Source organism: Neolamprologus brichardi, unplaced genomic scaffold, assembly GCF_056152115.1.
Source record: "Neolamprologus brichardi isolate AB-2024 unplaced genomic scaffold, ASM5615211v1 NODE_ptg000031l+_length_7269946_cov_1, whole genome shotgun sequence".
Lineage (NCBI taxonomy): Eukaryota > Metazoa > Chordata > Actinopteri > Cichliformes > Cichlidae > Neolamprologus > Neolamprologus brichardi.
The window spans coordinates 5,971,775-5,987,237 of record NW_028270136.1 but is presented as its reverse complement, the minus strand read 5'-3'; the positions used below and the strand labels follow the sequence as shown (position 1 = coordinate 5,987,237).

General features: G+C 44.7%; 1 protein-coding gene across 4 annotated transcripts in view; it reads left to right on the top strand.

The window, feature by feature from the left end:
• The window catches only part of LOC102781238 (voltage-gated potassium channel KCNC1-like), a 96,842-nt gene that overhangs the window by 23,926 nt on the left and 57,453 nt on the right, over positions 1 to 15,463 (top strand). The window lies entirely within an intron of this gene.

Here is a 15,463-nt window from a genome sequence, read left to right as displayed (position 1 = left end):
TACCCTGATCTCTTTGGTCAGCTTATTTCTGGTCTGCTTGTTAAGGGCACAGTCTCCATTGCCTCCTTCCCACATAGCAAAATTGGTATGGCCTGGATCTGGCCCACACAATGTGCTTACACATGGCCCGCATACTGCAAAGTATGATGGCCCTTTGGTGGCCCAGATCTGGTTTGCCAGAGGTGGCCCACACATGGGCCAGCACAAGGCCAGTTGCAGATACACTGCTGACCCTGTGCTGGCCCAGAACAGTTTCAGCTCTGGCCCCAGATGTCAGCCTAATGTGTACCTTAATCAAGTCCTGTAATAACAACATATGTCGTATTTAGCACAGAATGTCTCAACAAAGGTAATGCAGCAAATTTATTTTGATTTGAATGATTTATATAATTCAGAATTAAAAGTATATCAATATATCAAATAATACTGCTGCTGGAATATAATAGTGCAAAAGTAACAAGACAAAACTCTGTTCAGACAGTGATTTCCTTCTTTCCCAGAGTACTCAAAACGCTCTATAGAACATGCCACAGTCACTTTCTCTAAACTGAGTGCTTCTTAACTACATTCACACTCTGATAGCATTAGAGAGCAACTGGGGTTAGTATCTTGCAGGCATGCAGACTGGAGAAGCCAGGGATGTAACCTCTAACCTTCTGACCAGTAGTTGACCTGCTCTACCTCCTGAGCTACAGCCACCCAGTGGTAAACATGAGTAAACCGTCATTAGGTCGTGGATAAAGTGCAGGCTCACAAACCTGCATTTGAAATGTTGGCTACCATAGCAGTATAGTATTGCAACATGACATTTGGATCTTCTAACTAAAATAGGAAAATAGGAACATAAATATTGCCATCATTGCCAGATCTGGCCCACATCTGGTTGACATACACCCTGCCATGATACCACTCAGTCAGAAGTGCCAGCTTGATGCTGGATCTGGGCCAGACCTGTTTTCTATAATCCTGGGCCACATAAACCAAACCACAATCGAGCCAGATGTGGCATGCCATCACATAAACAGTGGCATCTACGCCAGGCCTGGCTCAAATCTTGATGACATACCACTTACCATGCCAGAAGTTAGCCAGCAGTACCGGCTTGACACCAGATCTGGGCCAGACCTGTCTGCTATCTGGGTAGAGGGATTAGGTTAATTGGTGATTCTAAATTGCCCATAGGCGTGAATGTGAGTGTGTGCGTACTAGCCTTCAGCCTCCTTCCTTCTGCTTAGCATACAGTGTCAGGGTGCTGGATTTGGAGTGAAAACCTCCAAGCATGATAAAGAGCTTTTTTGTCTTGTCATCAGTGTTCTGCCTGTGGTTAGCAGCTGGTTCATTTGTGCTGCCAGACACTCACGGAGTGCAGTTAGCTTCTTTAACCAGTAGGTGTCAATTTTGCCAGGACCTATTGCTGTCTAATGCTTCAAGCTTGAGACTTATTCTTGGATGTTTGCCACTGTGATGGTTACTGGATCCTATTCAGGAAGGTTGCTGTGTTTTGCTCTTAGATCCACTAGCAACTGAGCATTGTTGTTATGTCTTGTGTCCTTCTGCCATATGCTCTTCCAGTATTGCTTTGTCTGAAGCCTTAGTGATTTTTCTCATATTGTTCCCCTGAACAGGGAGTGCACCTTAGATGGTACAGTGGAGAACACCTGTGGTATTCTCATGGCTTCTGTCTCTCTGGTATACCTCTTCAGCCGCTTAGCCAAGGCTGTGAGTGTCTCAAAGATAACTGCGGCTGTGGTGTAGATTACGTGGTTGGTTTCAGTAATGGTTGCAATCGAGATTGTCCATAATGCTTCATTTACATTTTTAAACAGACTTTCAGAGGGTACTTCATGTAGTCTTGTAGTCAACCAGCTTAGCCTTGGTCCTCTCTTTCAGGTCAGCTGCTCTTGCATTCAACGCCTTCAGTGTACAAGTTGTTCTTGGGATTTGTTACCTAATCTCAGAGATTGGGAATGATGTTATGTCCACCTTGACCTGACGTCCAACATTGTGCATTGATGCAGTTTCCTTCCAGGGCTTAACCTGTACAGGCACTATGAGAGCTTGCAGCTTCCTCAATGGCCAGAAGTCTGTTTGCCTGAACAGATGATACAGTACTGTCTTGAACTGCTTCCTGTTTGTCTGTTTTTTCATTCTTCATGTTTGTCATGGTCTGGGTCTTTGTCCCAGTTTTGTTTTGCTCTTGTGATTCTTTTTTTTAAAATGAAAGAATGTTCAGGATCTAGTTTTGTATGAGCTTTCTATGTCTTGATGCATGCTCAATCATCCAAGTAAGTAAATTCCCCAAAAGTTGATTCTGTTAATCTGGAAGTAGCGTTTTCAGTGGGAGAAACGTTTCGTCACTCATCCAGGTGACTTCTTCAGTATCAGCTGACTGCAGGTTTCCAGTCTTATAAACATTTGCACAATGACTGAACCTAGCCCACTGAACATTGGGCTGTGAGGACAGTTTCTTGATTAATATGCAAATAGTCATGATCAAATGGTAAATGGCCTGCATTTGCTTTACTCAGTCCCTAAGGACCCCAAAGTGCTTTACACTACATTCAGTCATTCACCCATTCATACACACATTCACACACTGGCAATGGCAAGCTACATTGTAGCCACAGCTGCCCTGGGGCGCACTGACAGAGGTGAGGCTGCCGGACACTGGCGCCACCGGGCCCTCTGACCACCACCAGTAGGCAAACATTGGGGTTAGTATCTTGTCCAAGGATATTTGGCATGCAGCCAGGAGGCAGCCTGGGATCGAACCACCGACCTTCTGATTAGTGGCTGACCAGCCACCACAACAATCATTGATCAAAGACCCCTGATCAGTGCCCACGACTACCATTCACAGAGAGTTGAGGAGGGACACAGACAGACAGCCAGAGAATGCTGACAGTTTGAGCACCAACAATTTAAGCACAGACATGAGTTCATGCTAAAGTCAAGGAGCAATGGAATGAGCATGAAAGGTAGAGGTAGTTTATGTCTGAAGGTGCAGTGGTCAGTTCAGATATTTCAGTGAAAATTACTTTTGTGCAAGTTTAAGTAGAGTATGGTGATGGCTTTAGGGAAGAAGCTGTCCCTGAGTCTGTTTGTTCTGGCCCATATGGATCTGAAGCACCTGCCAGAGGGCAGTAGTTTAAAAAGATGGTAGTGTGGGTAGTGTGCTTTAGGATGTTTCTGGCCCTGCTGAGACAAAGGGAGTTACAGATGGCAGACAAGGAGGGCAGCCGATGATTCTTTGTGCTGTGTTTACCACCCTCTGTAGTCTCTTCCTGTTTGCCTCCATGCAGCATAAGTCAGCAGGATCTCGATAGTGGAGCTGTAGAAGGTCACCAGCAACTGGGTGTTTAATCACTCCTTCCTGAGCACCCTTAGGAAGGGTAGCCACTGCTGGGCCTTCTTGACTAGCGCCGTGGTGTTAGCTGACCAGCAGAGGTCCACAGAGATGTGGACGCCAAGGCATTTGAAGGATTTCACTTGCTCTACGCAAGCAACAAACATACAACACCTGAAACACAAACATATGAAAAGACACAGATACATGAATTTACAATTTTCTTATGGTGTGTGTGTGTGTGTGAGAGAGAGAGAGAGTATGTAGTGTATGTGTGGGTGTCTTTATCGCAAAATGTCCTTGAAAATGAGGGTGGGAAACTCCAATAATACTCCCCAGGAGCCAGAGGCAGAAAGAGATAGATCCAGGAGATCCAGGCTATCTGCAGCCCCCAAGAGTACAGAATACCTGAGGCCACACATATTGGTGACATCTGCACATCTATCCCAGCAGGAGAGGGAGGGAGGCCTCAGATTGTCTGCCCACTACCAAAGGGTGAGAGACCCAGAAAACACGAGGCAACAGGCAGCTGACCTCGGTAGAGGCTAGCCACGCTGGTATGAGCCAAGAACAGGGTTCTAGTGCACTGGGCACTCAAGAACCACTCAGCGACCTGCAGAGTCTCTCTGACATGAAAGAGGTCCAAGGCATCTGGATTCCACTTATTAAAAACACACAAAGACACATGCAAACACATTGATGCTCCCACTGAGGGGCAGGCGAGTAGATGCCTCCCCCAAACTGCAGTGAACCAGGACGCAGCCAGAGTGCACCACAAACCACCTGTTGGACTCCCAACCCAGAGAGGGTGTGTGAAACAGGGCTGTAGGAAGACCCCCCACCCCCCACACACACACACACACTCACTCAGTGTTCAAAGTGCTATGCTATGTGTCAGTGTTGTGGAGTGTGAGTATAGAAAGTGTACAGGATGAGTATGACTGTAGAAAAAATAGAGTGCTGGTAAAATTGTAGGGTGCAGGGGAGATGTAACACAAGCACCCAACTGCTAACCAGTAGGACTTAATACCAAAGCCCCCACCCCGAAAATCTTCAACGTCTAGGTTCCAGATAAAATTAAGGAGCAGACAGCAGGAATGAATGGGTCCACTGCAGCAGCTTCAGCCGTCAGCCTCCTGGTGACCCACCTGCCCTCCATGACCCTATATGAATGGTTATATGTTGTGCACTATAGTGTCATTAAAAAGCAGGGCGGGTTACCATGCAGTACAGCAAGCAAAGCCACGTGAATGGCCCAACCCACTGTGACCTAAGTGACCCACAACCCTCCTTAAAGACCCTACATCTGTGAGTGATATGTTGTATGAGTTGGAAGGAGGGAGGGACAGAATATGTGAGAACGGGAGGTAGAAGACCCCTGGAAGGAGAGCGCCAGCAAATGACTGCCTCAGTAGTTACCCACACTTCACCACAACGTGGGAAAAATGGGTTCACGGCCACAACAACAATGCCAGAGCACTACAGAGTCCGGGGAAGATCCCACTGCCCCACAAGTTGTGTCTGAGACAATGGTTGCATACTCACCTGGATGTCCCACTCCACCCACTTGGCCACACCCACGAGACCCCGAGGTGCAGACCGGACATCCCAACATGGGCCAATGCACCCTTCATGGCGTGGTGGCCAAGGAAGCATGCACCACCCCCACGAGGAGGGATCCAGCCAGAGACCAGGCGGCCCACCAGGGGCCCAGGCCCCACAGAGCCAGAGTCAGAGAGACTTTATTTATCCCCAAGGGGCTATTTAAGATAGATACTAGCCTCCTGGCTGGGGGCCAACACAAGCACAAGCACTCCCAACATCCCAAGACCGTTCGACAACACCCAGCCCAGTTTGCATTTTGCCTGCTCAATCCTGGGTCCCGTCCCTGCCTGCCACACTTGCTTTACATGACAGTTTTCTTCCTTTTGTAGTGGATCTGCAATATCCTAGGATGCTATAAACCACAGATGTTGCAGCGTAATCTTTTTCTTCTCTATTCTGGTGCGTGTTTTGCAGAGACTGCCAAAAAATAATGACTTTAGGATTTTCAGATTATTCTTACTCTCTTCAAAATTTAGAGATAGATCCAAAATATTCCCACCTCCACAGGTCAAACACTTCTTCACACCATGCAAACTTTCTTTTTCTTTGACTACATTGTAATTTTTTATTTGCAAATGTAAAAGTAGTAGCAAAAATACTGTCACAGCTGCGCTGGCAGCCCGTGGGGATGAGGGAAAGGAGGACTCTGGTAATGATGACAGTGCGTTTTATTTACAGTGCAGAAAATATAGACAACCAATAAATCCCTGTGTGTTCCTGATTCCTGTTCCGTGTTTCCACTCCCTGTGTACCATCCACCCGCTGCTTCCTCGTTCCCACAAATCATCCTTGGAAACACATACAAAAGCAGCCTTCAGAAAACTCCACAATCGGACTAGCACTTACTGGCTTGCTGGAAAACTAACAGGTAGTCACGTATAACAATCCCTTGTTGTGGAGCTCTCAGCCACACTGCTGTGTAGCTCCCTGACGATGTTAGATCAGCTCCAGGTGTGTGTGATGATCCAGATGGCAGGGCCACACCCACCAGCCCTGATGGTACCTGACACAGCCGCACCCCCACACATGCACACACACACACGCCTATATATAGAAACAAATGACAGCAGCACAATACAAGGACACGGTAATTATGGCGTTATTTTTGTGCCACCATTCTGAGCGCACATAAAAAAAATGTGAGCGTAGGTAAAAAAAAGTTTGCAGGTGCAAGTGTTGCATATTGAGGAGAAATTTATTTTGAGTGAAAAAAAGCTAAATGAGAGTGAACAAAATTCATTGCTGCGTGCATAACATGTATTTCAGTGTTTGCTATTATACACACACACACACGCACACACAGCAGCCAATGTGTTGCTTGCGCTTTAAACATTTCTGCCTGTGCACGTTCAACTCTTTGTGTACACCGTTATATTTGTGCCACAGAACCAGCCAATCAGAGACTTGGATGCAAAAAAATCTGATTGGCTGTTTTGGTCTCCAATCAGCTCGAAATGACGAAATGCAATATCCCCGAATGCATTTCGTCCAAAACTTTTAAGATATTTTCAGAATGGTGCTGTGTAAACTTCAAATATCTGCTCAATTTATAGGTGTGTCTTTAATGTTCCCAAAAACTGGATCTGTGGCAATCTTCTTTTCAAAGAAATCCAGCATGTCCTTAAAAGCAGCTCCCGGCTCGTAGTTTTCCTGAAAACCACAGAACACAGTTTTCTGTTTATCTGTCAGCTGCTTTTTGGTGACTGAGAATAAACTGCTCTCAAATTTTCCGTTATTTTAAGGAAATGTGTCCTGATCTTGTTTTCAGTCAGTCCACAAAACAAAGTTGAGATGTATGAACATTTTCAATGTACAGAAAGTTTTGTATATGGGCAGAAGGGTTTGTAAATGACTTAATGAATAGGTGACACATGAACATTTTAAGTTGTTGACAGTCATAACGTAATCTGACAATAGCCAATCACATCTTAATAAAGGCAAACAAAAAAGACAGACCAAATCTCCAACATTAACGTTTAAGGTTAGGTTAAGCTAAATTTACAGCTACAGTTAATTGTGATTCATTTACATTTGCTCCTGTAGGCTTGATGGACTGGGGGACTGACAAATTTCTTCTTCTTTTTCGCAGCATTCCTAAGCAAGTTGACACATACCTGCTACTCCCTTATCCTGGTCTGCCTGTTAAAAAGGGGTTTTTCCTCTCCACCATCCCCAAGAGTTTGCTCTGATTGTAAGGGTTTTGTCCTGTATTGTTGAGCCTTACCCCAACAATCAGACAAAAAAACCAAGCAATTAGCAACAGTGGGAAGAAAAATCTCCTTTTAAACAAGAATGAACCTAGTTTGATAATTACTAATGATTCAATGTAATAGTATAATTACATAAAAGGTGAAAGAGGTAAGTGGAACCCCCACCCCCCATCCCCTAGGAGCCCAAGGCTATTACATTATGGCACTGTTGACAATTGCAGAAATCAGGATAAATAGGAAAACTAAGCAAAAATAGTGCATCGACTTCTGCTTACCTGCCTCACCTGAGTGAATGTGTGTGTGTGTGTGTGTGTGTGTGTGTGTGTGTGTGTGTGTGTGTGTGTGTGTGTAACAGAGACTACATGGAAATGTGAAGAAGTCCTATGTCAGACATCAGTTATATGAAGGGCTTCAATAATGGCATTGCACACTGTTGCAGCCATGCACATAATGCAATGACAATGAAGTGAACACAACACTGAGATGTGTTCCGTAATCATAGTGTAAAAGAATTATATCTGTATTTATATTTGACTCAGTAGTGTCTTCTTTCTATCCCCCCATAGTACTATATTCCATTATGATGATCTCATTTTGGTTGTCCCTAAGGTGCTGTTCCTAAATCAGTCAGTGGAGCTATAACTTATATCTCAGGCACATATCTGGACACAGCCAGAGACACATACATAAATTCATGTATTTTAAGAGTCCACCATTCGTTCTAGAATCTATGAACCTTTTGGTTACAATGAATAGAAGACCAAAATCACACTTAAATCCATGATCCCAATCAATGTGACTTCTTTCTTCAAGTCAAAACTTTGGAAAACTGCAGTCATGTTTTAGACCCCATCGCAGTACTGACACTGTACTGACATTGTGCTTGTTAGGGCTGCAAATGAGATCTTAAGAGCTGCTGATATGGGTGAAAGCTCTGTGGTACACCACTGTGAAAAAGAGACCCGAAAACTCTACGGATCATGCTGTTATTTCTGCTTTCTCTTTCTCTCCACACATCCAGCTGTTTCTACTGTCTGATTATCCACATTATCAGTCCTAGCGTGCTCCTTGAATAGGAGTGGCATGATTAAATAATGGTTACAAGCTGTCGACCATTCAACCCAGGCACTGCCCCCTGAACCTGCAGCCCCATCCTTCCTCTGCAGCTGAGCCACCCCCACATACCCCCGTTGCCCAACTTAACCAGGGTGAACCCTTTATCCTAAGATTTTACGCAGGCAGGATGGCTGCTGTCTTGTCCATCTGAGAGCACACCTGCCCACCTCCCCAGTGGTACTCCAGGTACTGTACCGCCCTCCATCCAACTCCTTCGGGTTGACCGTGAGCCCTGCCGACCTTAAACATCGTAAGACTGCGGCAACCTGCTGCACATGCTTCGTCCAGGTGTCAGTATGGATGATGACATCATCCAAGTAGGTAGCAGCATATGTAGTGTGTGGACGCAGCACTTGGTCCATGAGTCCAAAACTGATGAGTGTTGTGAAAACGAGCAGTGGCTGTTCCACGAGCATGGGGTAGGCCCTGCGACCACTCACTCACTCTGCGGCAGTCAACACAGAGCCGCATAGATCCATCTTTCTTCACTACAAGAACTATGGGGCTACACCACATGCGAGTGACTCTCCTATTGCTCCCATTTTTATTATCTCAGCCAACTCCTGAACAAATGCAGAGAGGTGAATGTTGAGGTAACATGTCAGGCTGTGAATGCTCCATCAAGACAGAGGTCAGATCTGTCTGGTGAAGGATCTCTTTCCTTAGAGGAACGCTGGGCGATTCTAGACCGCCTGGGTCTATCCTCATAGGAAGTCTGGTTGCAGGTTTGTCATCATGACTGGGTTTCACTGTGACAAAGGACCCGGCGACTCAGCTCGAGGCTCCATGCTGATATTCTGTCAGTTTAATTCTCTCACCCCTCAGTGTGTTTTCCCGCTTTTCCTGCTAAAAATGTGAATTTGCTGAGAACACAACGTTAACAGTATTGTGGTTATTGTGTGAATCGGACAGATTTTTTTTCTCACTGGGCTTTTATTTAGACTTCAAAATTCACCGATAATACTTTGTGTTTGCTGGATATATAAAAGTGTTCATGGTCACATGAACTATAAAAGGTGACGATGTGCCATTTAACCTCATTTCAGCTGAAACTCACTCAAAGGTATCACTTTGTCCCAATTGCATAGAGAAACTCCTCATCAAAGATTTCCAGTGTAATGAAACCTGAATAACATTTTTGGCATTGCGTAATAGAAACAAGACCTGATGTTGGTGAATAATTCATACAGGAATATAGACCACTGGTCTATTCTATCCTTCATGTGTGTGCTGTGTTCACTTTCTGCCTGCAGTCATTTTGTCCCGCTCTGTGATTTGGCAGCCTGGGGCACTATTTGGCAGACCTCCGTCATTTCTACTTAGTATATCGGAGTTGCTTCTGCATTGAGTGAGGCACTGCAGCAGTCTGCAGCTTGTAGCAGTAACACTTCAGCAGAGCAGCAGGGGACAGAGGAAGGAGAACAAGCATACCGATGTTTCAATCTTATCGTTTTTTACTTTGTTTTTGGCTTAACTTTGAACTCGACTGAGATTGTTTGATTACTAACGAATCTTCTTGGTAAAATCTACTCAGACAAATCCCATTTTGGATTATGTAACTGACCATTTCAGAGTAGAAACCATCACACATTTAGCTGGTTTGTGATATGACTCTATGCTGTTTTAGTACTGCAGCCAGTGTACAGATGGGCGGCGGAGCCACATGACATTGTAACTACCCTTCCTCCTACTGCTTTCCTGTTTCACTGTACCTTGGATAATCATTGGAGCATGTCATTATAGCACAGTATGCAGCTCTTGGCTCTGCAATAGATTTGAACTACCTATCCTGCTCTCTATGTTTCATCTGGACAAGGACAGAAATTACAGGAACAAAATCAAATGTATATTTTAAAGGACCTGTGATCTTGCAGATGACACTGCATACAAGTATTAATAAGTCAAAGACAACTGACAAATGATGATTTGTTAACAACCAATTAATATGCCAGGAAACGTTTTGTCAGTTATTGTACTCTGGTGGTAGTTTTTACATGAGTGTACACCACCTGTGCACATCCCACCTGAATGGATCTTTTGTTGGGAATCTTCTTCTGAGGGGCTTTAATCCATTGCTTTATAATGGAAATATGTCAGGTCTGCTTTGTTTTCCCTCTAAAAGAATCTGAGTGATGGTGTTCCCGTACCCAGCATCATCTCCCCCTTCTCACTGAGTCAGTGCAGTGTAGCTTTGCTTACATATGCATCTGCTGCTGACTGGAGAGCAATTAGTATCAGGAGTGATTTGAGAGGTTTGCGCAAAGATCAGCTGGTTGGCTGCAGTTGTTGTAAGATGTGCTGTTTGTCTCCGACAGGGGAGGAAAGGGGAGAGGGTAAAATCTGAAGGGAGGGAGACAAAGTAGAGGGTCCTTCATTCAGGAACCTGTGTGCCGCCGTGCACTGAGGAACAGTGTTTAATACGTACTGCAAATTCAATACGACCAACTTAACCTTTTAAAAACACCAACAGGTGAAGTGCAGCCTGGTATGAATTAAAGTTAAGTTCACTTTTAGGTTTACCCTTTCAGACAGAAGTTACATTTTTGGGCATCGCTGGAAGGAAATTATGAAATAGCAGAACTGCAAGGTGCGAGTGGAGTCAGAGCCCAGACGTGGACAATAAGGGAAAAAAAACTACAAACTTACTAGTCTAGTACAAACCTGCTTCTCACTCCAACCAATCACAGCAGATGGCCCCGCCCCTCCCTGAGCCTGGTTCTGCTGGAGGTTTCTTCCTGTTAAAAGGGAGTTTTTCCTTCCCACTGTCGCCAAAGTGCTGCTCATAGGGGGTCATATGATTGTTGGGTTTTTCTCTGTATCTATGAAGCACCTTGAGGTGACTTTTGTTGTGATTTGGTGCTATATAAATAAAATTGAATTGAATTGAATTGAATTGAATTGAATTAATGATTGGTTGGCAGTAACAGTCATCTTTTACAAAAACACAAGCTACATGTTTCTCGTTTCTTGGTTGACTACGGTTTATCGATCCGCCCAGTACTCGTTAACAAGATCTCAGCTTTTGAACAGAGATTAAACATTTCTCTAAAATATAAATGTGATATTGTTCCTGTAGTTTCTGTCCAGATGAAACGCATCATAAACCACAATTTAACTGCAGAGTGAAGCAGAGATCAAGGTTAGCTGGTTGCTCCTGTGTCGAGTCAAAGGTATAAAGATAAATGTATTACAGACATTCGCTTATTTAAAGCATTGCGCTCAGCTTTGTGCTCAAATTACAGGATCAAGTTTGAAGAATAAAAATTAAACTTGAGAAAATCCTAAACGGTGGTCATAAAAAATGATTTAAAACTCCTTTTTGCACTCCCTGCATGTCATCATTTGTCAACAGCAGGGAAACAGGTTGAGGGCTTCAGAAAACAAAAACATAAATGAGCACGAATGAGAAAACTGACGTGTGACAAGAGAGTAAGAAAGGGATTTCAGAGAGGGAGGTGTGCTCAGACACTCTACCTGCTGTAGTATGCTGAGAAGCAGTACACTGCAGCACTGATATAAAAGCACATGCACCCTGCCTCTCACCTAAGCCTCTACCATGATGTCCTTCTATTCGTTTTGTCGCATACATGTGCACACATATCCACACGGCCTAGCCACACACGTCGGAAAAACTTCAAATGTGTGTGTGTGTGTGCAGAGGGATCTCAGCCAACAGACTGCTGTATTCTCCTCCTGCTGGGCAGCAAACAGTATGCAAATCTTCAGCCAGGCTATTTGTACTGAAGTCACCTTACAGGGGACACTGTTTGTGTCTTTTGTGCAGTGTAGGGGAGGACATCCCTCTTGCTGCATCACTGCTGCAGTTATGGCAATCATCGGCTATCAGTTTGGGAAGTCTGTAAAATGCAGTCCCAGGTTTAACCACCATGACTGGTTTCATTTGGCCATCACAGAGTTACAATTTCAGGATTAGTGTTCACTTTCACTGTAGCTGCAAGAACTTCTCTCTCAAAAATGTCCTTTCCCAAAGACAGCCTGCCAAGTTAGACTGAATGACAAGTGAGCTTCATGATGTCGTCACCTGAGATGGTTTCACCTCACAGGTGAGCCTGTCAGGGTTCATTGGTGGCATTTCTTGCGTTCTTAATGGTGTTGGGAGCATCAGTTGTGCAGAAGTCAGGCTGGTACACAGCTGACAGCCCTGTTTGACAACTGTTAGAATTCATATTATAGCAAGAACCAATCAGCTAAGTAAAGAGAAACGACAGTCCATCATTACTTTAAGAACTGAAGGTCGGTCAGTTGGAAAATTGATAAAACTTCTGATGTGTCTGAACTAAACGTGTCCAAGTGCAGTCGCAAAAACCATCAAGCACTACGATGAAACTGCCTCACATGAGGACGCCACAAGGAAAGGAAGACCAGGAGTCCCCTCTGCTGCTGAGGATACATTCATCCGAGTCACCAGCCTCAGAAATCACAAGTCAACTGTTCAGAGGAGACTGTGTGAATCAGACCTTTATCTCAAATAGCTGCTAAGAAGCCACGACTAAGGAAGAGCAACAAGCAGAAGAGTTTTGTTTAGACCAAGAAACACAAGGAGTAGACATTGGACCAGAGGAAATCTGTGCTTTGGTCTGATGAGTTCACGTTTGAGATCTCTGGTTCCACTCGCCGTGTCTTTGTGTGTTGCAGAAAAGGTGAACATATGGTCCATGGATGGTTCCCATTGTGAAGCATGGAGGAGGAGGAGGTGTGATGGTGTGGGGGACATGCAGCGACATGCCATCCCATCATTTAGTTTTCAACAATGACCCCAAACACACCTCCAGGCTGTGTAAGGGCTATTTGACCAAAGAGAGTGATGGACAGACAGCCTGGCCTCCACAGTCACCTAAAGCCAGTGGAGATGGTTTGGGATGAGATGGACCGCAGAGTGAAGGCAAAAGGACCAACAAGTGCTCGGCATCTCTGAGAACTCCTTCAAGACTGTTGGAAAGCTGTGGGTCTGTGTGCATGTGTATGTATGCTCGTGTGTGTGTATGTGTATGTATGCTCGTGTGTGTGTGTGTAAATGGGGGTGTGTTTGTGTGACTTCCTGCTCGCAAAAGGGTCATAAAGTCAGAAAGTTTACTAAACAAGAAAACAGAACCTTCACACAGGACGTGTCCCTATAACACTACAGTCTCCCCCACCATTCAACTTCATGTGGTGTGCAGATTAGCTCAAAAACAGTGCATTACAAGCTTTTTCATGGCAAGTGCATCCAAACCTCACATCACCAAGTGCAATGTAAGAGTAAAGCACTGGTGTAAAGCCCAGTGAAACTGGACTCTGAAACAGTGGAGACGGCAATTCGATGGATGAGTTTGGTGGTTGCCAGAAAAACTGTACTTAGTGGAGGTGGAATAATGGTGTGGGGTATCTTTTTCAGGAGCTGGGCTCAGTCTCTTTGTTCCAGTGAAACGTAATCCTTCAGCTTACCAAGACATCTTGGACAATTTCACGCTCCCACCTTTGTGGGAACAGTTTGGGGATGACCCCTTTCTGTTCCAACATGACGGTGCACCAGTGTGCAAGGCAACGTCTATAAAGACACGGATGACCAAGTTTGGTGCGTACACACATGGACAGGCAAATTAATTTATAACTTAAGTTCTACTGGCAGCAGGACTTAAATGATCTTATTATGTGCTTTCTTCCTGTACGTTGGTGGCTGAGTGAGTCTGCTCTCCAAGTAAAATGGTTTTGTGACTGACACAGGCTGATCCAGCATCCATGTTACTGAACACAAGTGTGTATCCTTTTGAAGATGGTTTATGGTCAGGGTAAGTTTTAGAGCTGAGAAAATGGTTAAGGGAGAAAATGAATGCAAGTCAGTGTAATTTCCTCTGAAGGGATGGAAGCGCTATTCTATGTGTGTGTCTCTGTGTGTGTGTGTATATATCCAGGGCAGCTGTAGATAGCAGTGTTAAATTAGTCCGGGATAATAAGCTGTGGGACTTGATTTGCTCCCTGCGGATTAGAAGTAAACTTCATCTGTCCATCTTCATCACTGACCTGAAAGGCAAAGGCACAGAGAAAAAGCAAGCAGATGAAAATGCTCACATACGTAGTGATTCGTTGTGAGCACACACAAACAAATGACATACATGTGTGTGTTTGAAAAAGCACAACTGCATGACATTACTGACTTTCATCATTGACCTACAGAGAGCTGCTGTTTGACATGTGAACACATGTAGACGCGGTTTTTATGTGCTTTGATCCTAAAACGACGAAAATGTAACAAAAATGTTACAGTGGATCAGTCCCATTACTTCATTCACACTGTGACATATATACATAAATGTGTGTGTGTGTGTGGGTGTGTTTGTGTGTGTGTGTGTGTGTGTGTGTGTATGTGTGTGTGTGTGTTTTAAAACCAAATATCCAGTCGAGGGCTGTGAGGAGTATTTGTGACTATGCTCTGTGCACAGTGTATAAGCTGGCAATCTATCACCACCAAATGCAGCAAGCTGAGTACAGCCACATGTTTTCCATGGATCCTTTACAGGAATGGTGTGCAGCGTGTCTTTCAGAAATCTGCAAACACTGAAAAACTGAGGACTGAGGAGGCAAGTTTTAAAAATGATGTGCAGCACATGAACAGTGTGTCATGTCCTTCATCAAGAAAAGAAATGAAGCTGTGACACAGGACCTGACTAACTAACTGAAGCCTCATCAGAAACGATCTCAGCGGAATAAATGAAGAATCTATTCTTAGGGGGTGTCCAAATTCATGGCCTGCTTCCTCCTGAGGACGCATTTGTAGACCGATTAAGTCACAGTGACGCGACGAAGGCTGTGCAAATTCGTAGACTCCTCCGAATGCAGCCGACAAATGTGTCCTCCTTTTCCCCGAATTTGAAGGATGGGTCGGGTGTGTCCTTCGTGGCCTACCATATCCCAGAATTCATAGCGCAGCCCAGCCAAATTCCAGTTTCCAGCAACTTTTAACATATTTTCAGGCGAGAATGTAGCTGTGTAAACCTCAAATATCTGCTCGGTTTATCAAGATATCACATACTTGCAAATGTGCTTCGACGTTTTCGGAGACGTCTGTTACCCACCAGCTCGATAGCTGACCAGGAGCTCGAGGGTTACTGAAGCCGCCGAGAACGGCACAACTCCCGGCACAACTCCCGGCACATCATTTTCAGATCACCGCAGACTTTCACTACTC